The sequence below is a fragment of the Periplaneta americana genome, chromosome 16 (assembly GCF_040183065.1).
Source record: "Periplaneta americana isolate PAMFEO1 chromosome 16, P.americana_PAMFEO1_priV1, whole genome shotgun sequence".
NCBI lineage: Eukaryota > Metazoa > Arthropoda > Insecta > Blattodea > Blattidae > Periplaneta > Periplaneta americana.
The window spans coordinates 187,545,628-187,571,852 of record NC_091132.1 but is presented as its reverse complement, the minus strand read 5'-3'; the positions used below and the strand labels follow the sequence as shown (position 1 = coordinate 187,571,852).

General features: G+C 35.5%; 1 protein-coding gene and 1 long non-coding RNA gene across 6 annotated transcripts in view; one reads left to right on the top strand and one right to left on the bottom strand.

Moving 5' to 3' along the window:
* The window catches only part of ASPP (Ankyrin-repeat, SH3-domain, and Proline-rich-region containing Protein), a 1,244,753-nt gene that overhangs the window by 901,452 nt on the left and 317,076 nt on the right, over positions 1-26,225 (top strand). The gene's annotated exons all lie outside the window — the stretch shown is intronic.
* Positions 21,096-25,174, bottom strand: LOC138692247 (uncharacterized). Its single transcript, XR_011330035.1, has 4 exons — positions 25,115-25,174; positions 24,758-25,008; positions 23,937-24,496; positions 21,096-23,663 (listed from the first exon to the last, which is right to left on the bottom strand). It is a non-coding gene; the product is annotated as an uncharacterized lncRNA (long non-coding RNA).

Below are 26,225 nucleotides of genomic sequence, written 5' to 3'. Positions count from 1 at the left end.
AGATGTTTCAGATGGGCAGGGCATGTAGCACGTATGGGTAAATCCAGAAATGCATGTAGAGTGTTAGTTGGGAGGCCGGATGGAAAAAGACCTTTGGGGAGGCCGAGACGTAGATGGGAGGATAATATTAAAATGGATTTGAGGGAGGTGGGATATGATGATAGAGACTGGATTAATCTTGCACAGGATAGGGACCGATTGCGGGCTTGTGTGAGGGCGGCAATGAACCTCCGGGTTCCTTAAAAGCCATTTGTAATTTTAAGTAATATAGGCTTTATTAAGGGAATTAATTAAGTGTAATATAAACATCGTTTTCCTTAGTCGTTTGAACTGAACGATGCTCGAAAGTGGACTTCGAAAAATTCACGGTACAGGAGATCGGTCATTTTTTTGGGGCAAGACTATATATTTACAATTGATTTCCTAAGACAATACTGTGGGAGAGGGGAATTATCATTTGTTGTTACAGTGGGAGTGCTCGAGTAGTGGAGATATTAATTTCTCGTGAATAAAATCATTAATATATTTCCTACCTAGTCCTAGAAGTTCTACAATAATTAAGGTAACCGGGGGGTAAAAAGGTCCACCTAAGGAATAAAACGTTCTTTGAAATGGAGACTTTAGCAATTTTTAAATAATGGAATAACATACTTTTATAGTTATCCTATACAGCGTTTCTCAAACTATGGTCCGCGGACCACTTGTGGTCCTCGAGGTCTGCCCTTGTGGTTCTTCAAAAAGGACAGAAGAAAAAATAAAATTCAAACGAATTGTGTATCACACTATAGCTGAAAATCTCAGAGTTTGGAAATGACACATGGCAATCGCTTTTCACTTTTTTTCCCAGTACTGATATTTTATGAAATTTATTACCCTACCTGTCTACCGACTTCCCACTCTACTCTCAGCAACAAAAGAGGGATTTAAAGCACTATGAACGTGGTATTTCTCGCCATCTTTTCCCTGCACATCAGCTGATGACATGTGGCTAAGTACATTGGCATAGCTTTCAGATGTATTCTCAAAACTAAACGAACTAAATCTCTCTCTACAAGGTAATTCTTTGACTGTTCTCAATGCGCATGAGAAAATAAAGATGTTCGAGAGGAAACTTGGTTTGTGGGTCAGTTCCATAAAACAGACGATTTTTTCACTATTTCCAACCCTAGAGTCTTTTTTGGTTGAAAATGATTTCGTTATTGGAAAATAATTGTGCAATGACATATGTTCGCATCTCGAAACTATGAGGTCACAATTTGAAACTTATTTTTCAAGTAAATATGACGAATTTTCATGGGTTCGTGATCCCTTTCACTGCGATATTGAAAATAACAAACTTTCATTGAGTGAAAGAGAACAGTTAATTGAACTCTCGAATGACACCGGACTTTAAATGAAATTCCAAGCGGAAGGTATGGTTAAATTCTGGACCTCATCACAAATGAAAAGAGAATATAGAGAACTATACAATGGTGCTTTACAGATTATAATTCAGTTTGCTTTTACGTATCTGTGTGAGAAAGGGTTTTGTTTACTAATTCTAATAAAAACAAAGTACCGAAATCGACTCGATGTATATGACGATCTCCGATTTAAGCTTACCAGCATATATCCAAATATAGAACAACTGTGTAAGAATCGACAGGCTTGTCCATCTCATTAATGTGGGTACTAACATTTATTTATTTTTTTTAGTTAATAAGTTAAAGATTATCCAAACTCTAATAGCCTTGATTTATTAAAAAACGAAAATGATTTTTTTCTATTAACATTAACTTAATTAGTTAATACTAATATAAAATTAAATGAATAAAATTAATTTTAATTAATTAATTCTATTTTAAAATATAAGTTTATTAGTATTAATATATGCTACAAAAATTATAAATTTGCTCTCGAAGGGAACAAGAGTAAGGTGATCCGCGGAAGTGTTCTGACTTAAAAAAGTAGTCCCCACTTCAAAAAAGTTTGAGAAACGCTGTCCTATATTATTTTACTTCAAATAAATATTCAGACAAATAAATGCTGTGAGCAGTGAAAATTAACATCATGTCACTGGACCTTATATCCTGCTGTGACAGATAATAAGACCCACAATAAAGAATACTAGGTGTTCAGTTCAAAGTGTGTCATGGCTCGCTGTATGCCGTCATGTGACTAGCCGATGAGCTTAGAGAATTCAATATTCCTACACTTCCGCAAAGGTGTATTACCTAGGAGGCAGAGAAGTTGCCTATTAAGTACGGCGTTCATTCTGAAGAGTACCTACCGATGCGTACGATGACGCCGGTAGTGGCAGGAATGTGAACTGTTTGGAAATACGTACTCTCGGGATATGGGGAGAGGGTTAAAGACGATTACTTACGTATTTGTTGACATTAACTTCGACGGTCAACATGGACACGGAGCATTTGATTTGTGTTGTGGAATGTTACCGTACGCAACCGATGATAACAAATACCCTGCGTACGACTTGCCGGCGCAAAACACAGTTAGAAAGAGGTTATGGTAGCACACAGACAGTACAGACCGCCATCTGTTGCTACGACGTTCAAGTTATACCGTGCACGTTCTCAAGTTCAGATTGAAGAACGCCTTGAATAATAGGCAACTTCTCTGACATATAAGCTGAAACTCGCTTCAAATCGGTGACTCAACAACAGTGACGTCATGACACACTTTGAAATGAACACCCGGTATAAGTATTGAACACAATTTGGGCATACAAAGTCTTCAGTTTTTTCCTCAGTGAGACCTGCACATTCATCGTGCACCCAACAGACACACACATGTATATCTACAACAATTCTCTTCGCAGACAACACATCCGCGTCCCCTGGATGTTTACTACAAATCCTAAAGTTGACGGTTCATCCAATGCTCTTTCTGCATTAGGAATTGTCAGTCTTTCGTTTGTTTCATTTCTTGTAAAAAAGATTGTGCTTCAGAGTTTGAACTTTACAGTTCAGGGACTCCTCTGAACTTGTGGGCGTTTCCACGTATTTATTTCATGGGCCTTATTTCCTGCTCTGTTACTTCGCGCCAATTTTAATTCATGGAGTGCTCATATGCTCATTAGCGAAAGTTTCACTGTAGCCCCAAACTTCTTAATGTTTACACAATAACGTGCATTTAACATTATATTAATAACACACAGTAAAACGATTAAATATAAAATTAAAATTTTGCAAAATTTTATAATGAAAGCAGAAATAATCACACATAACTTGTTGCCACCAGTCAGCTACAAACAAGAACGAGAATCTAATTTCTTTAGATTATCGCCACGCTCTGATGCTTAACATGCCGGCATCATACAAAAACGTGCGGTATGCTTTTAAAACATAATTTTGCCGACCGATTGCTGCTCTGTAGGTTTCACTCTAAGCGTCACGTCACGTCTACTTCCTCGATAAGAATAAGCACTAGTTTGTTATATTATTAAATGGCTATTATTATTATTATTATTATTATTATTATTATTATTATTATTATTATTATTATTATTATTATTATTATTTCATATGAAGAGTCCACTACAAGAATGATGGATGTCACTGTCTTGTCGAAAATGAACCAAGACTGTCAGTGCATAGCTTAAGACGGAATTCATAGTCGTCGTCACTTATAAATGAGTGAACCCTTAAGTGGTTACTTATACTCATTTCTAATTCATAGTTGTCCCTCATTCACATAATGAGTGATTACTTAAGTGATTACTTAAGTGAGCTGATCTGTACCCTTAAGTGACCACTCATTTTCAAAATGTATACTGAGAATGATTTTGAGGATTTTGTTGAACGAAATGAGGAAAATATGTGTCCCAAAAAGGTATATTAGAGACATGGAGAATCCTCTGGAAATGTATAGTGAACTGAAATTTAAGAAGCGATATCGTTTTCAGATCAATTCGAAGTTCTTGCTCTAGCCAAATTGATCGTTATTTATTTATTTATTTATTCATTTATTTATTTATTTATTTATATAACAGGGCAAAGCCCCAATTACAATAGACAGTACAGATATTTGTTTAAAAAAACATAGAATTGCATATAACATGAAAAGAAGAGATAAAGCAGATACAAGGTTAATTACAAATTAAAAATTAAAAAAAAACAAGTAGATACTACCTAAATAAAAGACACAGATCTAGATATAAATGAAAAATACTAAATAAAAATAAATTAAAAGGGGTTAAGTATAGATATCATAGCCAAAAATGTAAAATGTAGCTACAATTGGCAAATTATAGAGTAAATATAACACTATGTTAATAAATTCAATATACAGTATTATATAGTAGGCCTAATAGGCTTAATTAATTTATTTAAGAAATTCACTAATCTTACTACAGAACACGTGTTCCAATTAGTAGGATATCTGATTATAACTATGACTAACACGCAACTAGAATTTAACATATCATGAAACTATTGCTGTATGTAACTTATTCAGTACAATAGGCCTAATATTGATAACTCGTTGTTATAGCAACTCCACATGCAGAGCTGCTTTCGATTAGTTCAATGAGAGTCAGCTTTTGTTATGACGTCATGTCCGGCAGCTGTAAGTGAGCACTCATTACGTGAAAATAAGTGTTGTCTATGAATTCGGAATTGACATAAGGGTTCCCTTATTATAAGCAAACACTTATTACTTAAGGGTTCACTCATTTTTTAAGTGACGACTATGAATTCCACCCGTAGAATGTACATACAGACTTATATGGCATTAACACTGATAGTCATTGTCCAGTAATGATCGCAAAATCACAGTTAAGCTTTGAGCACTAAGCATTTCAAACTTTCAATCGCTTCTCCTGAAAAATGTATTCCAAATGACATCCATCATTCTTGCAGTGGATTCTTCATATACGAGTACATTCTTAACTCTTAATAATAATTTTTAATCACATACCTTAATGTTCGTCCTCAGCACAAGACATTGCAACCTCGGTTTTAGTCCACGTGGATTAAACAAGTAGGTGTCATTTAATAATGGAAGCAGCTTATTGGTTGCAATATTGAAATTGAGGCGAGTGATTGGAGCGGCAACATAAGAAATTGAAAACAATAATGCAATTAAAATTTCAAAGTCCTACCGACTGTTATGCACGAGGCCGCTCAAAGACCTGCTGAATGTTAACCATGAGAACGCGGCGATAATACCTCACTCGAATGCAAGAAGAAATAGGTCTTAAGAGCTGTTGCTGTCTTTTGCAGAAGTGTATAACTAATGGCAAAACTAGGTAGTGGGCCTTATAACATGCTGGGCCTTAATACCCCCAGGTACCTTACATCTCACAAGCAAACGTTCTGATGGGGGCAGATAAAAATATTAAAATTTTTTCATCATCATCATCATCATCATCATCCTTCACGAATTAGGCCTCTGTAGACCTGTTTCGGCCCCATCTAGCAGTCTTCTTAAAGGTCTTCCTGGTCGACGATGTCCTCTAGGTTTATACTGCATCATAATACATTTTTTCTTCCACCATGTTAATAATGTCAAAAGAAGTGCTTATATAAATTTTGGCCAGCGACCGCAATTATTATACGAGGACCGTAAGAAAATAAGTTCGCCAGGGGCCGTTAACAGAAAAAAAAACACGATTTCATTGGACAATGTTATTGGAACAGACACGGCAATTGTTGAGCTATTTTTCAATATATTTTTCATCGGAATTGAGACATTTGTCATATCTTGGGCTCGACAGGGAGAGGTGCAGACGCAGTCAAACGCTGGTTTCGATCTGAGGCGACTGACTTCTACGACACAAAAATTGATCCCATGGTATGACAGATGTCTCAATTCCAGTGGGGGATATGTTGACAAATAGCGCAACAATTGCTGTATCTGTTTCAATAAATATTTCCATGCAATTGTGCTTTTTTCTGTAAACGGCCCCAGGGAAAATCACTTTCTGGACGGTCTCATAATTGCAGTCGAGTGGCCAAAATTTGTATAAGCACTTCTTTTGACATTATTAACATGGTGGAAGAAAAAAACTTTTTTATCTGCCCCCATCAGAACGTTTGCTTGTCAGCATTATTCTTCGCTTTTAAAAGTCTTTCCTCTTCTTGATTACCGTAAGGTTTCTTAAGTGTGAAGTGGCCGCTAAAGTATGGATGAGCCGGTCATTTGGACAGTCTTGTTCTGTGCATTGCCTCATGTGCTTACATGAAGTAAAATATAGAGTCAGTTTGCTTACATTTACGTCAACAGTTCAAATTTTGTTTTGGCGATGAGCTCACGATCGCTTCTGTGAGAAAGCGCCATGAACTTCTCTCTAAACCTTCTTGGCCGCTTGTACAGTGTGAGGTGATGAAAGACGACTTCAAACGTTTTTGTTATGCCTATGGATAATTCGTTATGTCGTGAAACCAAATGCATTCCGCGCCGTAGCTCATAACAAGACCCTTACAGTGGGGGTAAGTGAATTAGCTATAGCTGCGAGTCGAACCCTAGCGAGGGAGGGAAGCTTCTCACGTCAGTCCACTGTTTCCTTCCCCTCACGCGCACGTAGGTTTCACAAGATACCGAATGGCCTATACGCTGTGTTCACTAGATTTCATTGTTGAAGAGTAAGGCCTTTCGTTACAGTTACCAGATAGGTGAACATTAGGTACAAATAGGCCTAATATCATTATCGTTTAGAGCCCTGGTATGTATTAAGAATCCTACTGTGAAGTTTTCATCGGCAATATCAACCGTCAACTAATAGTAGTACTAGCCTACTGTATAATTATATTGGAGAAAAAATGGAAGTATAAGGGTACAGTACATCAGTTATACATAGATTTCAAAAAGGCATATGACTCGGTTAGGAGAGAAGTATTACCATGATATTCTTATTGCATTTGGTATTCCCAAAAAAACTAGTTCGATTAATTAAAATGTGTCTCAATGAAACTTACAGCAGACTCCGTATAGGCCAGTTTCTGATACTTATCAAATTCACTGCGGGCTAAAGCAAGGAGATGCACTATCACCTTTACTTTTTAACTTCGCTCTAGAATATGCCATTAGGAAAGTTCAGGATAACAGAAATTGAACGGGTTACATTAGCTGCTTGTGTATGCGGATGACGTGAATATGTTAGGAGAAAATCCACAAACGATTAGGGAAAACACGGAAACTTTACTTGAAGCAACTAAAGCGATAGGTTTGCAAGTAAATCCCGAAAAGACAAAGTATATGATTATGTCTCGTGACCAGAATATTGTACGAAATGGAAATATAAAAATTGGAGATTTATCCTTCGAAGAGGTGGAAAAATTCAAATATCTTGGAGCAACAGTAACAAATATAAATGACACTCGGGAGGAAATTAAACGCAAAATCAATATGGGAAATGACTGTTATTATTCTGTTGAGTAGCTTTTGTCATCTAGTCTTCTGGCAAAACATCTGAAGGTTAGAATTTATAAAACAGTTATATTACCGATTGTTGTGTATGGTTGTGAAACTTGGACTCTTACTTTGAGAGAGGAAAGAGATTAAGGGTGTTTGAGAATAAAGTTCTTAGGAAAATATCTGGGGCTAAGAGGGATGAAGTTACAGGAGAATGGTGAAAGTTACACAACACAGAACTTCATGCATTGTATTCTTCACCTGACATAATTAGGAACATTAAATCCAGATGTTTGAGATGAGCAGGGCATATAGCACATATGGGCGAATCCAGAAATGCATGTAGAGTGTTAGTTGGGAGACCGGAGGGAAAAAGACCTTTGGGGAGGCCGAGACGTAGATGGGAGGATAATATTAAAATGGATTTGAGGGAGATGGGATATGATGATAGAGAGTGGAGAGAGTGCACACGATAGGGACCGACAGCGGGCTTATGTGAGGGCGGCAATGAACCTTCGGGTTCCTTAAAAGTAATTTGTAAGTAAGTAAGCCTACAGTGTGGTTCAAATGTCCCGATATTTCGTGACTGCCAATAAAGTTCAATCGCGACGTTGTTAAAAAATTAATTACAAACTGCCTCCCCCCCTTGAGGGTAGCCCTTACGGACTGAGTATATCCTCAGAAAAGTAAATATACATATGAAAACATAGATAATTAAATTTGAAAAAAATAGAAACAAAGAAAAGGTTATGAAAAATTATAATTGCTATCAATGTGTCACCATAAGATTAATCAGGATTTTACAGGATTTTTTTAACACAATTATCACAATATCATCCCTCAGAGATGTCGGCAGAGCAAATTTCCGTCGAAATTCTTCGAAAAAAAAGCTGGTATAGTCCCTCAAGCACCTATGAGCAAGCCGAATACCTCAACGTGAATTAAGGCATATTTCAGCTTGAAATAGTTGACTGTAGGCTGATAGATCGACTTCTTCTCAAGGTGGACCTCGGCTGACTGATGACATTCTACTTAAAAACGTATCGTGGGTCCACAGTGATGCCCTGTTTAGTGTCAGCATTGTACGCTAAAATATCTACTCGTCTCGTTGACCCATTTTCAGCTAGACAGGAGATTTCTTCTTCTACTAACCAGCCCTTATTTCTTAATGGGGCAGCAATTTTGGATCTTACAAGATGATGTCTAGAGTTCAAGAGCAATCCCTGTTCACAGAATCCCAAGACGTGTGCTAAAGTTTCAATCTCCGGGCAGCGATGTCTGCACCGGGTACCGTCGAGAGATCTGCCGGGAACGGAACGAACAGCTGCTAAATTTGCTGTCCATTCACTATTCGAAAGTTCTTTCTGGTTTGCAATTCAACTGTTGGCGGCTGTTACTTCGCTATACATCTCAACACCTTTTCCCCGTCCTGAAAGGGCCTTCCGTGATTCATATTCACAACTCCGCAATTCTTCTCGAAAATTTCGAATTGTAGCTTTAGTAAAATCTTCGGGAAAAGAAAGGCAGAGGGAATCACACGACGATTTGAGTTCGACATCTGTCTCATCATGTTAACATGCGGATTATCTGCTCTGATTAATGATATGCGGATGTTACAATGTTGAAGGAAAGCTTCCCAAGAAGCGCGTATTAACTGAAGTCCTTTTAACTTCTTACTAGCGTACAGCTTACTATTTGGATTATCAGTCGGAAGGAACATCATTTCTTGAACAGAGCTTCGAAGGATCTCATCAACGTCTTCCAAAAGACTTCGAGATAATTTATGTAAGGGAGCCATTTGCAGGGGATATATGAGATTGGGCCAGATATATTGATTAACAATATTGAGTTTTTGATCAGGCCGCAACATAGGTGTAGATACTAAAAGTTCAAGATCCTGACGAAGGGAAACTATCAATTCTTCGGAATTGAACTGCAGTTCATTATTGAAAGTTATTTCTAGGCTTAGTATTCCAGCTACCTAAAGACTGAAGTTAAAGACACATTGGGTATATACAGGGACATCATTTTATTTTTACTAACATTTTTAATATTAACCTGTCTATACCTTTAGATAACCGGAAACACCGCTTGCTCCCCCCTCCAAGACTGGAGTTCGATGATTACTGGCGTAAAACACAAATCACTCTACTAGGTATAGGATGGAAGAAAAGTAGTTCATTTACGTAAACTAGGAAATATCGCGATTTTGAGTTTGATAATTTTCATTAGGTTTTTCTTTAATCAAAGTACAGTACTGTATTAAGAATAAATGTTTTTACTTAGGAAATGTGAGTTATCCATGCGAACGTATTCATTATGCAGTGTATACTGTCTACAGCACATTAGCGTACAATATAGAGAAAGAAGTTAAATTGAAAAATAATCATAATATGAATATTTAAACACAATTTTGAAAATGGTGGCCGTTCATTTCGATACAGGCTTCAGTTCTTTTGTGCATATTATCGCACTATAGACTATTGCATCTAATTCCAATTGCCAGTTTCGTCCTTCGTACTAGTAACTCATGTTGAAATAATTCTGTACCTACTCTACGTACTGTGAATTCAATCTTCACTTCTGCCCGACCCGAAAATATAAAATTACTCAGACATGCTATCTACTGTCCGTCCAAGTGGTTATGCCGCAGGATTGTAGAAAGGGAAGAAATCACATGACAGTTAATTACGTAACGAGGCCCTTTTATTTAAGTTAAATTAAACAGCTGTATAATATTACGTAAACGTCCAATTCCTAAGAGAAATTAATGTTTTCAGAAAAGAGCTAAGACAGCCCAGCTTTTACACAGGGGCGAGCAGAAGCAGGTGGGGGAAATCGGGATGCGACGTAGGCAAACGGACAGTACCTGTGCGAAAATATGATTCAATATTGAAAGCTCTTTCGTCACTGGAAAACGCGAACATATTCCTGGAACTTACTATACTCAGTAACTCAGTACTGCTTACTATCTGCGGTCTTGGTTCTGTGTGGAGTTGGAAGTTCCTTAGTAGAAGGGGTGGGAGTGAAGTACATTCAAAAACTCAGGTACAATAAAAATTGAAGTAAAAATAAAATGATGTCCCTGTAGTACGCCGAACACAGGTAATGCAACGTATAAAGATATTAACAAACAGGTCGTCGCTGCGTGTTCATGGAGTACAGTGAACTCCCGACATTCTGAAGCTATACTAGTAAACACAAGCTTGAGCAGTGATGTTCATTTTCGTCGTGATCTTTGCAGTGAATAGTAACGTGCATTCGTATGTTACGGAACTTGAACATGTGTGGGTGTCACTTGAAATGAATTTATACTGCAACAAATTCTTTCAATAGCACATGACGTTATTGGTGCATGATGTAGTACAAGATATTCCTATTATCAGATATTTTTTCATGTTTCATTAGGATATTTCATGTCGTTCATCACTGAAAACTCACTAATTTTATGTGTACTTTTCTAGAAATTTCCTAAAATGTAGATTATTTAATTCATTAATTGGAATGTTGGCACTGAACAACGTGGTAGGCTACACAAATCCATGCTAAACGTCGAGTTAATATCTTCATAATTTTTAGATTTTGATGTTGCTGGTTCTTTTTGATTACGTTCAACACAATATCTGTGCCTTTTGGTATTGCAGTGTCTTTCAGTGCACTTTTTTGTCACTTCTACATTTATTTTACACTATTTATATGTAATGTATATATTGATAGTGAAAATATTAGTTCAAATATCCTCAACTATGCCCTGCAATATAACACGCTTGAGCGTCTTACCTGAGGCATTTTACCTCTGCAATGAACCTTCAATTAGCCACAAAGATGTAGTTCTTTAAATAATACGACTAGTAAGAGCAGTGATCGATAAGACTACTCACTGTGACTGAGTCCTTGTTTTGACTTTCTAGAGGAAGAGGGCAGAGGATGCGTAACTATTTTGTATACGAACGTACTTATACCTGCGTTGTGACGTGACATATACAGGGACATCACTTTATTTTTACCAACATTTTTAACATTAACCTGGCTATACTCGGAAACACTGTTGCCCCTTCCATTACAGGAGTTTGATGTTACTAGTGCAGTATGTAAACAAATCATTTTACTAGGTATAGGAGGAGAGAAAAGTAGTGTATCCATTTATGTTGTAGGGAAATGCGATATTACGATTTTCAGTTTGATCATCACTTTTACGGAATTTATCAAAATACAGTAGAGTAGTAACATTTTTTTTTCAAAATCTCAACTTTTCAGGCGGCTATGTCGCTATGTAATGTCTACTTTATTTAGCATATTAATTATTGATGTTATCATACAATATAGAGAGTGCATTTAAATTGAGGGGGTCAAAAGTAAAGATCTGTAAGTGCACTTAAGTTAATTTTGAGAAAATGGGGTTTAAATATTTAAGCTTTCGTAAAATCGGTGAAATTTTTTATTTAAATTTTAATGTGTGATGAGATTAAAATATCCCTTTGCCACTAAAATTTTAGATACTTTTGCTTACACTGGATGCACTTAACCCTTCGTTACTCGCGTTAAAATCCGTAACGCCAGTACTCACCTGGATTACAATGGTAATCCACATTTGTTTTTGTTTACAGACAAGGTTTAAACATTGGAATTAGATTTAAATGTTAAGAAATATATTGTTTTCAGTTATTACAGTAATAAGAATAGATATGGTACGCATAACGGAACGTATTAAATATAAATATTAATAATGAAATGGATAGTACACAAATTGCATTCAAGTGACATGTTTGCATAATATTTCAACACTGGTCGTGTCTTTGAGTCATAATTTATTGTTGCATCATAGTTATGAGTTAGTTCACTATCATCATAATTATGTAGGTTATCTAGCATTGTTGCTCACTCGATGTTTGAAGGTCATCTGAACTCTTGATCTCTCTTAATCTCTCCCACGGGAAACGCAAGTTCACTACTGCTGACCTTACTTACGTCATATTTGATAACCGAATACCTCACTCAGGGGTGTAGCAATGAAAAAATTCAGGGATGTAACAATCATTCTCACTTCACTTGTAATATTTTACAGATGTTTTTGTGTATTGTAAGAAGGATATTGATGCACTTTCATGTTTATGTTTGCATTTCACACTTTACACACGTGAGTCTAATCTACATCTGATTCAATTATCTGAGTAGGCCTATGCATTTCTTCTACACAGTTCAAACAAATTACATCTGAATGAGTAGGACAAATTCTCTTCAAGCACTGGGAACAAGATTGTCTTGTGCTCTTGTTTCTTGTTCTACCACACATGTAGCACCTACCAATACCTTCTGGCCGTGTTCCTTCTTCTTGACCTGTTTGTGGAATGCCTAACAGTTGCTCTCCTCTTCTCTTTATTTCTCTTGGAATTGTCTGTTGGGTGATACGCTCGGAAATTAGTGGCTTCATTAGGTCCAGAGCAAGGGTTTTTAGGAAGTTTTTCCGTAGAATTTTTTGTTTGTTTGCAGAATAAACAACAAGAGCATTGACACCTGCTATGTTTAGTAAGTCAAAGAAAATAGTCAGAGGCCAGCGGCGTGAATTTCTGCTTACATCATAGGCTGAGCATAACTGATCCAGGACATCCACAGCACATTTAGTTCTATTATAGAAAGATATTATTTCAGGCTTCTGGCTTCCTCCTGTTTCCTCATCCATTGCCTTATCATAATGCATGGTTGATAATGCTAACACTGTTTTGTTTTTCTTTGGTACATACGAAATAATTGTGCAGTTTTCATTGAATCCAAACAAAGTACTGTTAACTTCCCTGTCTTGAGTAGTTGTGAAATGAGGAGGGATTTCTCTTTTGTTTTTTTCAAGGTTCCTACAAGTGTAATTTTGTCATTTTCTAGAAGATCTAAACACAGAGGTATGCTCGTGAACCAGTTATCGGTGGTCACATTTCTTCCTGTTCCTTTGATGGGATGAACCAGCCTCTTCACCACTGCATGTGCACTGTTACTTTGGTGAAATGGACCATCTGGTTGAATACCAGCATAAATTTCCAAGTTATGAGTGTAATATGTTTTCACATCCACCATAGCAAAAATTTTGATCCCATATTTTGCTGGTTTAGTAGGTATATACACTTTCATGGGACATCGTCCTCTGAATGCAACCAACTGCTCGTCTATAGTTACATATTCGCTTGGAATGTAGCACCTTTGTGAATTCTGAACAAATAACTCGAACACTTCACGTACAGCAGCCAGTTTATCAATTTCTTTCCTTTCCTTCCTGTCATGAATGTTATCAAAGCGTAGACATCGTAACAAAAATTGGAATCTATTGTAGGTCATAGTCAGGTAAATTGACTCTATACCTGTTCCATTTTTATCCCATAGTTCTCTTACGTTCAGTCTTCCCGATTTCAAAGCACCGGCAAGATACAAAATACCTAAGAGTGCTCGAATTTCAACGTCATTTGTTAATTTGCAATCTCTGTCACGTCCGTAATTACGCTTCACTTTTTCAATATAAATATTAGTACACCTTACTATTACATTGATTATTGTCTGATCAATAAAGCAGTCAAAACACTCTGTGTGTGTCCGCGCATTTTTTGCAGCTCTTTTAGGGCCCGGTAAATGAACCACTATATTTTGTGCTCTTCTTCTCCCTCGTAGAGATACTGGTTCTTCCTGCCAAATTGTAGTGTTGTCTCTTCCCGTTTAGCAGTTTCCATCATTTATAGACATTAGTCTTTCATCACCATCACCATAATCATCATCCTCCTCCTCATTGTCTTGTTCTGAATTAGAATCGTGAACTTCATTCAAAAGATCTTCTTTGTTGCTTTCATCATCACTTTCATTTTCAATGCCAACATCCAGATCTTCATCTAGCCACTTGCAAATATTGCTTGTATTTTCCGTACCCATTGGAGCCAACTACAAAGAGGATTGAACGATATCACACACTTTTTTCATAAAGTTCCTGCATTGCATCACTCATAACCATATAAAAACTATTTCACTTACCTGAGCAAGAAACTGACGTCAGTACTCGCGTGGATTACAATGGTAATCCACTCGGAAAAACTGCGTATAACTTGATAAAACTCCGTATAACTTTCCAAAGCGTTGCGACAAATACGTCTAAACACCAGTAATGCCTCACTTAGACTGTGACGAGAAATTGCATTGACGCTCAGCTACGCAGTGCTGCAGGCGGTGACGTAATACAGGATTAAATATCAGTGGATTACTATTGTAATCCACGCGAGTACTGAAGGGTTAACTCATGTTATTACAAATGTCACTAGCATTCCTTTGCTTCTAGCCACCTCAATTCAAAAAAAGCTAATCTGAATTTTTAAACAAGTTGCTGAAAATGGTTGCCGTTCATTACAATGCAGGCTTCAATTCAATACGCATATTATTAAAAACATTTTGAAGCATATTCTCTGAAATTGAATTTATCGTTTCTTGAATATAATTTTTTAGTACGATATTATTAATATAGGTTCTTTCTTCTATAGAAAACGCAACCATATTCTGAAACACACTATACACTGCAGTGTTTACTTCACTGCTTGAAGACTTCGAATGCAACAGCGGCCTTAAGTTTGTGTGTCTGACGGGAGCAAGGACATTAGTGAAGGGGTGAGAGTGAAGTACATTCAGAAATGCAGGTACAATAAAAATGCAAGTAAAAATAAAATGATGTCCCTGTACTTAGAATGAGGCAACTTCATTCCAGTTTATAGGTAGCTGGAATACGAAGCCTAGTTATTTCTAAATATTTTATTGTGTCTTCTGGTCCAGTGGCCTTCATATACGAGTCATGGTGAAGAAACAAGTCCTTTTCAAGTAGTTTTCTTTTATGAATATTAATTAACGCCGATTTATGATCGTTGAACTGGAGGCCAATATTTTGAAGTAAAGATGAAACCACCATAACGAGCTCTTGAGCTGCGTTCATGGATTTACCAATGACAACTACATCATCTGTAAAGGCTGATACAGTAAGACTGTCTAAATGTGAATTAATTTTGAAACCATATTGGTCAATGATATGTTTTTCTGTCAGTTCTGTCCAGAGCGAGTCAGGATGACGATTTTTTTTTTTTTAAATATCTGAAACAGCGTATTTTTAAATTAACGATAATGTAAGGCAATGGTGGGCATTCCTGCGGCATTGCAACAGTGACGTCACACCTCAGCGAAGCATAAAACTTACCCCCTACCTTCCCCTTCCCCCACTCCATGAAAATACTGCGCGTGTACGTGGTGGATTATACTGGACTGCTGTACTTCGGAGCTTCATTAGTGATACAATGTCTTTCGCAGAATCATATGGATCGAGAGGATAACCCACTTACAAGAAAGGCGGTTCTTTCATTTCTCATGTTCAGGATCAGTTACAAATATTCAGGACGCGAACTTAAATATGTATTTCTTAAAATAGATCACCTGTTATACGAGTTCAAAGAACACAGATTCAGTGATTTTCAAAAGATGGAGAAAGATTTCAATATTTTTGCCACTCCTTTATGTGTTTAAATTGAAAATGTTATCCCAGAATTGCTGTTAGAGGTGCTGGATTTGCAGAATGATGGCTTCTTGAAAGCAGAATGTGAAGGTCTACTGGGGGCTAAAATTTTTAAAAGATGTCCAGTACTACATATCCACTGCTTAGACAGTTTGCTTCAAAAATAATGAGTACCGTCATTTCCCATAACTATGGTCCTGGAACATAACTATTGTCCACGATACAACTATTCAAATTTTGTACTCCATGACGTAGTACCTCGTTTATCTATATTCTTGCTGTACTGTAGTTTGAATTCAAGTCACTGCAGCTATCTGCAAACGGTCTATGTTACTTCTACAATGATCTTTGAATGGTTGTATCGTTGACCATAGCTGTGTTCCAGGACCATAGTTATGGGAAATGACGGTATGTATTCATCAACCTACCAGTGCGAACAGCTGTTTTCTAAAATGAAATTTATAAAGTCCAGCCACAGATCCCGCTTAAGCGATGCTCATCTCCTTGCACAACTAAAAATAGCATGCACAGATAAATTCTGAAAAATGATTAATTAAATATCACGTGAATGGACTATTCTAATTACTAGAGCGGTGCAGACGGAGCACATGACAGACAGAAAGGCATCATAGCAAGGGTTCCGATGTTACTCGGCGTGCTCCCTGTGTACAAGCGACGGTCATGTACACGATGTGTTGACGTACAGACGACACAATTGAAATGACACAGTTCCCTAACGTTTCTGCAATTAATTTTCTACAGATACTTTAATAAGATATCAAAATTGCAAAACTAATTAACCATTTCAACCTAAACAAATAATATATACTTTACATTTCATACAGAACGCAAACAAAATCACTGTTTATTTGTAACGGGTTCATGATATTCTATTCGCAAGAGCACTTGAACTATTGTTTTTTGTCTTTTTCTTTTCCTTACAATGGGTGTGAGTTGTTAATGCACATGTTATACGTTATCACTTTTCTTCCAAATATTGTTACAGTGCACAACAAATGACATTTGTAAGTTATTAACAGAAAACGATTACCGTCTATCTGATAGCATGGCCTTATACGTGGAGAAGCTTCTTTCTACGTCTGTTGAAACAACTGGGGCATACGTAAAATCCTGTACATTTTTTTCAACTTCTGTTAGTTTTCAAAGGAATCCTTATCCCCAGAAATACTGTCACTAATCTTGCAAAGTTTGTAATATCCACCATTTTTTTCAACATATTTGTTATTTTCGCAGATATTATTTTAGCAATTTTATCGTCTACTTGAGTCACTTTCTTCCAGATATTTCGCAGTAGGAAAAACCGATCAACCAGTTTTGTACCAGACTTTTCTAAAGCTGTTATGCAATCAGGAATAAACCCGTAATTCGATTCAATGTATTCCAATTGTTGTTTTATTCTTGAATCAACCAACAGACGTTGGGCTATTGGTATTGCAAATGCATCTTTCACATCAAATGATTGAATAACATTCTGGACCTGGTCGAAATATTTACAGTAATAAATGCAGGCCTTCAATCAGGAACCCCATCGAGTAAGTATAGGAGAAGGAGGAAGAGATACACCAGGACATATCTTCTTGAATGCTTAACAAAACGCATCACACATTTCTTCATGGAACACGGATGAAGAACTATGACCCTGCTCACATTTTTCGCCTTTTTTTTTCAACTTTATGAGGGCACGTTTGTGTACATCCCTATTTACATGTCTTAGAATATTACATGCTCTATTTACTGAAACTGATATTTTACACAATTTGCAGAATAGTTTATCTTCGCTGCAACAAAAAAATATCACCATATTTGGAAATAAGTCTCTTAAACTTCGCCGAACGAATTTTCTCCCCCTTAAGCATCGTAACACTAGAACCGAACTGTTCTTATGTTCCTTCAGTACTGACGTTTGCTTTACTAAGCTGTACCTACTGCTTGCAGCTATCCTGTGCACCGCAGAGTCAGACCTCTGCGGGTACACAAGGTGAATTTACAACCCTTGCCCTGTTGCCGTTGTGTCGAAAAACTGCTCCCTTTGCACTGCTCTACTAATTACATATGGTAGTTAGGAGTGTATTGGTGCAACTGTCTGTAAAAATCGTCACTGCACTGTAGAGTGCAACCCCTCCCACAGTATGTAGTTGCCATTTAAATCCTGTCTTGTGGGTTGCGTTCATTTTGCCCACCACTGATGTAAGGTGATACCGGTACTTTCAAGTGTTTTTTGCTATTTTATGGAGTATGTATCATCTAATTTAAATAAGTTGTCCAGCACAATAAATGAAAGTGATAGTGATAACTGTAAGTTCACTAGATTTGCCCCGTAACGTAGACAAATAGGGTACATAAAGTTTCATTGTGGCACTGTAGTTGCTTGCAATGGGTGAAGTTCTGCAGAAGTTGAAGAAGTTTTGCTTGACACTGAATATAGTTTAGAACATCCTGCAAATAGAAGCAAAGCGCCAATGTCAGCTAGACATCAGTTACTAACAAGCTAACTGTACTACTTGCTTATTCATCACACCACAACAGCCCACAAAACGCTCACTTTCAGTGTTTGGAACGCAATCGGTAAATAAATTACTACGCAACTTGTAACTGTTAATGCAACCAGGAATTGTAGACATTTTAGCGAGCATCAATTGAGTCCGTTGTAATCTTCTCTAGATATGTTTAATTTATCTTCGTTCAGATTTTTACAATACGAGTACAATACACCGTGTCCCAAAATGATTACTCCGATTTCACAAAACTTTACGTCTGTAATGTAAAGCTATGATTCCGCTATGGCTAGGGCAGTGCTGCTCATCGGAGTGACTACTACCGCGGAGGAATCGGAGATTACGAATAAAGCTCTCCACCGGTGATCTCCGGTACTACCGTAGGTGGGACAGGGGATATACGGAGGGATGCGGGGGTTCGGAGTGAAGCGACGTTTAGCTCAAGGACGACCGACGCGTACGGACTGACGGTAGTTGTGAGTGGAATAAAATGGCACCAAATCGAATATCCGTTGCATTGAAATTCTTTAATTTAGTTGAAGATAATAATAAAGTCGTACGCTGTAAACTTTGTGGGCGAATTTACTCTAAGGGTGGTGGAACTTCGAATTTGTTAGACCATTTGAAGCGATCGCACAATCGCGAACTTGATGAAAACAATTACACAAAACATTTGATACGATTTCTTTTTAAATTGTTTTAGTGCTATTGTTCCCAAAGGCCCACAGTATAGGAAGAAGTCTTGAAATTTCTCTAAAACATAACTTTCAAGGCAATAAAAAACATATGAAATATTTAAAAGACGACTTGAGTTATATTTTGCTGTTTAGACAACTTGAGTTATATTTTACTGTTTGGGTTAAAATATTGAGTTTCTGAATGAAACTAAAGAAACGTGTGGTAATACTATAATTGCAATTATCCTGAAGTTGATATCCGATTATATTTTTATTACAGAGAAAGAGTGGCGCGTTTTAAAAGAGGCAGTTCAAATACTGACACCCTTTAACGCAGTAATCACAAACCTGTCCGGTGAAGAATCTGAATAAATTATGTTGGACAGTAAACTTAATCCCATTGGTAGCCCACGTTTCTTCTGTTTCATTCTGAAGCTCCCTTAATATATTTTACGTTAAACTAAACCGATTAGAATAATAATTGACAATCACTGTTTGCGATTAAACTAGAGTTTCTAGGAGAACAGTGTAAATGTTTACATTAGCTACTGAAAAGCTTACTTTCTGCGTTAGTTTTGCAGTTAGATTGAATGTTATTAATTAGATCAATGACATAAAACTAATACGCCTTTCCACATATACTATGAATTTCAAAACTAGAAAAAAAAATCTGTCAGCTAACGTAGCACTTCAAGCAAAACAAGAAAAAAAAAAAGAGCCGAAGAAGGAGAGAGAGAGAAATTAACATAAAAGTGAGAATAAACAACAAGAAATTAGAACTTATTTTAAAAGATACGCGGACGTCAGCGGACTCGAATCACTACCTGATCCGATTAAAGGAATGCTCAGCGGAAAGTGTATGTCTGCGCCACAGCACATATACAACCTGCGCGGCATCAATCGGAGGTATAGTGAGGATCACGTAAGTTCAGTTCCCAAACAGCAAATATTTCCGCCTTGTTAGTGTTGCCAACTGTTACCAGATATCACCACATGTAGTAAAATCACGATCCTATGTACTGAATGACTTCTTTACTCACCGTACTTTACCTTAATGTTGGAAGGTTATTCTAAATAGTTTCAATAATAATGAGAAATGTATTGCTATGTTCTATTCTTTTATTCCTTTACATTATTATTAGTATTAGCATTAATAGGTTACTAGACGTAAATATACAACAAAGTATAGTATATAATATTCAAGAATCAAATCTGTTCCAAGACCAATTAAATTATTGTCACTTCACTTCAAAGATTCCAGCGTACATATACTGTACTTCCTAAAGGTAGATAAATTAATAACCAATTGACTTTTGGTTGGAATTCGAATGAACTTCTGATTATCTTTTGAAATTAGTAAGGAAATGGATAATACAACTAGGCTAAAACTGAAATAATAATAAATCAACTCACAAAAATAATTTTGGTCCTTAAAAGCCATAAGTAATTTCACTTCTAGATACCTTTTTAAAGATTTCATTTGTTTGTAAATTGCTTATTAATGTTACACTTACACTTATTATTTCTGGAAGTCCACGTCTGTCATTGAAAAAATGTATGATACATAACTGTGAAGTCTCTTTTTTGGCTCTTGTGTCCTAAATTTAAATAAGAAAAAACAAATGATTCAAGAAATGTGAGCTGGTGAAAATTAAATACTCAATTAATAAAATAACTACTACCAAAAGAGTATTTTATTAATTCTATACAAAAGATGGATTACACAGAACAGATGGCCAGAAATCATAGATTTATACACAACATACAGCATGAAACGATCATCAAAAAATGCTTTTTGTACACAATAACATCTTTCAAACGAAGTGAAATAGCCAATAAGTTCAATAAATATTATGCTAATAAGTAATAACTATAATTAATAATTATCTACAAGCTGTAAAAGGGAATAAAATAGTATATTGTTGAAATTAGGGGGTATGGTTTATTACGTGTATTTATAATTTTAATTACTTTTTCTACATTTAATTATATTTTAATTTCTATTAGATTAGTTGGTGGTGTGGGTGTTAGTTTTATCTGTGTACGTCAGACTATTAAGGAAAAACTGAAAGAAATATTAAATCTACAATCTACTTTATATAACAATATTTAATCAAGAACTGAATATTACTATTCATTTAATAACATAAGACCCAAAACATCTCCAAGTCCAGACAATACACATGCTGATTTTCTTAAATATGTTGGCAAACAAGCAAACTCACTACTTTTATCTTGTAATCTCAACTAAAATACAATATCTGTCTGGAGAAAATCTATCATAACATCAATTTTGAAAAGCAATTATTCAACTAATATCTTTTCGAGTTATCGACAGATACCACTTACCAGTATGATAGCCAAAATTATGGAAGAGATGATTTCATAGATTGAATTGGTTCCTGGAATCTAGTAACTAACTTTCATCTTATTGAGTTGACTTTAGTACATTCAACAAATGGACAGATTTTAAATTTTAGTCAAGATATTAAAGATATTTTAAACAGAAAACAAAACACCTTAGCAATTTTAATTTATTTTCAAGGATCATATGGCTCTGTAAATATAAATCACTTAAGAAATTGCAAACTTAGGGTGTCCATGATAAAGTGTTACATTGGGTCAGTGACTTGATTATTTGATTCATTGTCACAAATATGTAAATAGAGACAGATTCATCTGGGCTTCCCACATTGTTGTTTTCAGGAATACATTTTCCAATATTAATGTCGATGGTCTAACTGAAGAAATAGGTCTTATGATAATCTCATCATTTGCAGATAATATGGTTGTCTAGAACAAAAAATCACAGTCCACAAATATTAATAAACTGAGCTAAAATCCCAACAGACTTTTTGACTCTACTTGGAGAACTCAAACTTGCTCAATCAAGGGAAACTTTACTAATAAAACACAATCCCAAGTTATTTCAAAATGAATAGTATATAAGTTAACTTTAACAGATGATGTTAAAAAATGTGATACTTCTCCAGACATTTTAAAAATCATTAGAAACGATAAATGATCTGGTCAGTGAGTGACTACATACAGTATTTTTTATAGATGGATCCTGTTTATCAAGCCATAGATGTAGTGGTGTTGTAGTACAATACCAGTATATTCCCTTTTACAGGGAATTATATTCAAACACTTGTTTGCCCCATTTTAACCGTGACAATGCTTTTTAGTTTTTTTAACTTTCTGGTTATTGTATTGTGTTTGTGTTTAGTGAAAGATTTTAGAAAGGGTGCAAATAGCCATAGTAGCTGACGCGCCCTTTTTAAACGCCACTAACTAACTAACTTCAAACACTGACTAATTTTGATAGTGAAAATTTAGATACACTTTTAAGCTTACAAAATCTCCAGTATCAACTTCATAAATCTGAGAAGGCTGTCATACTATCAGACTCAAAATCAGATATTCTTGCTGCAGTATTGGACGTAACAGCATGAAATCTCAATATTTTACAGTGTTTTAATATTTTAAGCAAAATGGTCGAATTACATCGACGACTGGTACTTCTGTGGATCCATGAACTTTATGGAGTGGGAGGTAATGAGGTAGTTGAAAGGTAGCAAAATTACTGTAAGGTTATCTATACCTGCATCTTACCACACTGTTAAAAGAATAACAAGATCAGAACATGACAATGTGGTAACAAAAATCGGAATGATTCTAAAGCAAATGAAAAAATTGCAATAGGCCATCCGGCATCCGCTCCACGATGGAGGAAAATCCTCAGAAGAAACCAACTAATCAGACCAAATGGGGGATCCAAACTACCCTCGAGTGCAGCTCTGAATTTGCAGGCCAACGAGTCTACCGACTAAGCTACATTGGTGGCTCCACTAAAAATATGAAGTACATGGCACTCAGATTATTAAATTGACAAACCTAAACAATTATTCATCAGTTAAGCTATAAAATATAATACATAGCAAGCAAGTTAATTCAATTTAAAAGTATAAACAATTCAATCAGTTGAAATATACAGAAATTGATAATAAATATCATGCAAATTACTTCACATTACAAGCATAAACAATTCATCACTTGTGGTATACAGCCTACTATTTAATTTATAGCACATACAATTCATCAGTTAAGCTATAGGCCTACAGTCTACTGTTGAATTTACAGCATATATAATTCATCAATTAAGCGAAACAAAAATATAGTACAATACATAGTAAAAATAATACACCTAATTTAATAACTGAACTTCTATGAAAATCTACAGTGGCAGTATTCATATTATCACAGGCCATGATTGTCTCAAATATTTACAAAGAACTGATATTTCAGAATTTCCCCATGCCATTTCTGAAATCTCAATGAAGATATGGATCATTGTCTTGACTGTTTAACTTTACACAGCTTTCAATCATCTGGTTAAATATTGGAGTGCAAGATAACAAATGACATCAACTGCTGAACACTTGGTATCAATCAACCAACAACTTCATTAGATTAAAGGGGGAAAAAAAACTGAAAGAATTAATTGTATATAGACACAACACATAAGACAAGGCCGCTTCAGAACAGTAATTGGCAAGGCTCTGTTGTTTTAGGATTCTTATGTAGATTCAATTTCACCTGAAAGAAAAAAGTAGCATCTATAAGTATGCCTAATTATGAGAAATAAGAGAAACGGTTGCAATAGTAGTAGTAGTAGTAGTAGTAGTAGTAGTAGTAGTAGTAGTAGTAGTAGTAGTAGTAATGATAATAATAATAATAATAATAATAATAATAATAATAATAACTGCAAAGTATGGAAATTAATATTGAAATATAATATCAAAAGGTGATTTCACACCATCAACTCTTATCATTTAGTACAACAAATCTATTATATTCAGTTGCAATCACCAGTAGCTGTTCTTTCCTCCATTTTGTTGTTGGCTGATTTTTCACAAGTCTGCTATGATATGCAGCACTATCCATGACAATAACGCATTGCCCTAATGTTCTCAGGTCAACAACTGTGTTTGCACCCACTTCTCAACTACAGGGCTATTCATAGCTCTATGGTAGTCCTGACTTTTCTTTCAATTGCATGAAAAAATTAAATCAGCACCTGCAATAAAAATTATACCTGGGCATATAATTACGTCACATGAATTCACAGCATTTAAATAAAGAAAATAAAACATAACATAACATAACATGACATGACATGAGATCCTCTTTGGTGAAAGGCTTTCCCACGTTTTTATTTAGTCACCAATTTTTATATTTTTGTACCCTGATTTAAAAAATTACTCTTGCCAAATTTATGTAAAATATAAATCAATATAACTTACCGAGTATAAATCCACCTTTCGTTCCGGCATCTAATCTTCCACCCTCATTTGTTGGTCTATGAATAACACCATTCATGTCACTGGAAACATCACCTGGTTTATTTCATGAATAAGTGGGTGATCCTACTTAAAAAAACAGAGAGAGACAAGCAATTCACATTGACACTCTAAGAGACACAAAAATTTTAAAGACAGGAAAACCGTTCAAGAATTTTATAACTAACCTCTAGTTATAATATGAAACTATTAATTGCAAAACATGTTGTTCCCACTTGAATTCATTACTAGTAGCCTATATTAATTGCAATTTCATATTCCACATGTGTTAACCTATTTGTTAGTAAAAAAATTCAATCACTCAATGTCTCACAATACATTGAAATTTACCATTCATAAAAATCCAAGTCTCATCCAAGAATACTACGGGTTTAGGGTTCTCACGCTCCACATTTCTTATATATTCTCTTAAAAACGAATAACATCACTTTCTCGTACATGTGTATAAGGATCCCCTTTGCTCCATAGAAATTTCATCTCTTTCAAAATTTTTTTCACCGATGATAAGGATACTCTAAATAAATATGTTTCATAATCATCATTCATATGTTCCAGAACTTTTGCTGCTGTTAGTACTTCCCCTGTAACAGTAAATGAAAATTATGCCATATTTTTATACATAGGCCTATGACTAATATCAGAATTACATTGCATAAATCAACACAATAATTCCTGTAACTTCCCTACCTTTATGTAACTTGTCATAAATAAATCTCGCAATTGCATCTTTCGTAAAATCATCAGCATGTCACTGGATGTTTACGTAGTCTATGTTTTCCTGGTGTCACAAGTGGGGTCCCCTTCTGTGAATTTCTCACATTCGTGGCTGTAGTAAAGCCAAGCTGTAATAACAAACAATAACATAACACTTCTAAAAATTGTTATATCATAAAATTCATGCATGATACCAACATTTGCAGCTATATGAATAGAAAATGATCAATATGTTAGGTTGGGTCTACGATAGGTTTAAGTAGGCTAATATTTAGGTAATTCTCCAGAAAAGCTACATCAAAGAAGACATAATTTTATTTTGTTTAATTGATTTCTGTGATATTTACATAGTGATGAACACGTGGTTTTAGTGCACAGCCACAAATACTTTCAGCACAAAAATCCTTTGACACTTACCTGTATATTCTAATGCATTGTTGTAGTCCCTCCCTCAAACTTGTTACTAATTACCAATATAACATGCGAGAGGTCCATGACGAAGAGAAATGGTTAGTTTCCCAGTAGTGCGTCCTCGTCCTCTCGAGTGTTATATCTTAACAAGTACTTTGGGTGGGGTAGCTTTTCTGAAGAAACACCATATTTAATATTACTTAGACCAGTCATGAATAAATTATTCAGCCAGAGTCAACGTTCCTATGCTTTATAGAGTATGTTACATAGTTATTATATAAAACTGAATTATTTTTAAGCACCATAACAGGCCAACATTCATGTAATATTTGCTGCAATATCAAGTTAATAATTACAATATGACTTGTATTTTCTTCGGCCGATGTGGCATGTAAATTGTGATCTGAACGGTTAATTTAATACTAAAAGAGAAAACTGGAAATTTACTTTCGTGCTGTTTGATTATTTGTTCGTCTAATTTGTAAATGTATTTAAGCTATCACCTACTGCAGTATTACAGTATCTTAAATGTATTTAGTTTGGCAATATGAAAATCACTGCAGTATTACAGTATCTTAAATGTATTTAGTTTGGCAATATGAAAATCACTGACTTGATTAAACATCTAGGCCTAACTTAAAAATTTGTTTTGTTTGACCACAATCATGAAATT